This window comes from Lissotriton vulgaris, chromosome 5, assembly GCF_964263255.1.
Source record: "Lissotriton vulgaris chromosome 5, aLisVul1.2, whole genome shotgun sequence".
Taxonomy (NCBI): Eukaryota; Metazoa; Chordata; class Amphibia; order Caudata; family Salamandridae; genus Lissotriton; species Lissotriton vulgaris.
In genome coordinates this window covers 1,135,175,886-1,135,178,272 of record NC_141693.1, presented here as the reverse complement: position 1 = coordinate 1,135,178,272, position 2,387 = coordinate 1,135,175,886, and positions in this window count along the sequence as shown.

Here is a 2,387-nt window from a genome sequence, read left to right as displayed (position 1 = left end):
ATGTTTAGAAAAGGTTGTAATGTACCTGGATGTGTCTTCAAGCTCGTGAGAAGAGCTGTGCAGCATTCAGTTGAGCTATCATATCAGCAATGTGCGGACCGGGATGTTTCCCTCTCTCAATTGTCTTGTTGTCCTGACACATGTCAACGCATATGTGTAAAGCTCCTTCACTATCTCTTTTGGGCTGTAATGCCAGAAACCGGTGAAGGTTCCAGGCTGTGTTATGGTGCGGCATGAAACCCGATTGGTCGGGATGTACCAAACTATCTATCACTTTCACCAATCTGATTGCTAACATCTTGGCGAGGATTTTGGGTTCTGCGTTTAGGAGGGATATCGGCCTATAAGAGGCACAACTATCTCTGGGTTTCCCATCCTTGTGGATTACCACTATGTTTGCAATCCTTTGGTGTGAGGGGAGAGTTCCCTTGCCCCTGCTTTTCCTGAACATTGAACAGAGATATGGGCCAGCTTGTCTGGCCTGAGTTCATAGAGTTCGATTGGCAGGCTGTTAGGGCCTGATGCTTTCCCCGAAAGGATCGCAAGTATAGCTTGGGCAACTTCATCAGTAGTGAAGTCAGACTCGAGGTAGTCCCTATTTTTGACTGTCAGTGTGGGGAGCAATATATCATGAATAAAAGAGCAATTCTCCTCGGGTGAGTACCTCCCTTCCATACTATATATCCTTTGGTAGTATTCAGTAAACCGGTCCGCGATCTCCTGAGGTTCAGTGACCAGGCCGACGCCTTCCACCCGAAGTCCAGGCACATGGCGGCTGATCCACTCCTTTTTCTCTAACCACGCAATCAGCTTTCCTGCTTTGTCCCCGTGTTTATAGATTCTGTTTTGCGTTTCCCTTCCCTGAACTTTAGCTCTATTCATTGCTATGGCTTTATGTTCATCTTGTTTGAGCTGCAATACTTGCAGCTTTTCAGAGTTTACTGATGCTTCGAGCTCACTCTCCAGTTCAAGTAACTCATCCTCTGCCTTTATCAAGTCTTTCAGCTCTTCTTCTTTCTTACCTGTGATCAATGTCAGGGCTTGGCCGCGGATTACTGGCTTATAAGCTTCCCACAACGTTTGGGAGGATTCTACTGTACCCTAATTTACGCGAAAGTATAGGTCTGTATATTGGATCATCTTCTTACGGGTATCAGGGTCACAGAGGTACCAAGGGTTAATAGGTGCAATTTTCCCCGAGCTCCTCTGCCTCAGAACCACCCTCGTACAGATCGGCAAGTGGTCCGAAATACCCCTACTTAAGTGTCTTATCTCTTGAATGTCCAGCGCCAATGTGGCAGGGACTAGTATATAATCAATATGGGAGAAGCTGTGTTGGGCACTCGACAAGTAGGTATATTGAGCCCTATCTGGGTTATGCGCTCTCCAACCATCCACCAGACCCATTGCCTCTAGGAAGTTGGGAAACACTCTGTGCGCAGGCCTGATATCTTGCTGGGGTGATGATCTAATGTACCAGATACAACTGCGTTGAAGTCTCCCCCTAACAGGAGGAGGCCTTCCGGAAAGATCTATAGTATTGCATCTATATCTATCTTTAAATGTGTCGCTCTGAATGCCCGGGGGAACATATACTGAGACTATGGTTCTACACTCCCAGAGACCGGAAATACCTGTATATCTGCCCCTATTATCGGACCATGTCGATTGCAGGACAAAGGGAAAGGAATTTTTCAGTAATATGCACTTTCCCCGTGACCCAGTTGTGAAGCCTGCATGTACCACTAGCTTATATCCCCCCTATGCATAGCCTTACACACATTCCCTAACAAGTGCATCTCCTGTAGGAGTACGACGTCTGGGGCTTGTCTCTTCATCTATTGAAGGACCATGCTACACTTAAGTTTATCTCCTAGCCCATTGACATTCCAACTGAGGATTTTAATCCCCGTATCCCACTGTGTACCCATCAGTACGAGTGTAACAATGCCGCCCCTGTATTGCGCTCCCATGTAATGCTGGCGACAGAACAAACACCACAAACAATTGAAAATAATGAAACTGAAACACACCTTCCCAACCACCCCCCTCCCTGCGCCCCTGCACTCCGGGCTTCAAACTGCCCATGACACAACTAGCAGAGTGCCTGTCGCCCACACACATTAACTAAATGAAGAAAAGCTGCGTGGTGTCTCCTCCCCCCCTTAAGATGAGAGCTCCCAGGTGCTTGTCAGTCCAGTAGGTGTATGAAGAAAGAGCTACCTCGTCTGTCCCGGACTATTGGTGTCCCAATGCAGAGACCCCGAATCCACCAACAACTTATTAACCCACCCACCAGCATCAATGTCAAAAAGCGTCATCGTCCCAAGTTCACCTCAGTTCCGCAGCTCTCCAACCAGTCCGCCGCAGCTTCTGGGCACTCGAAG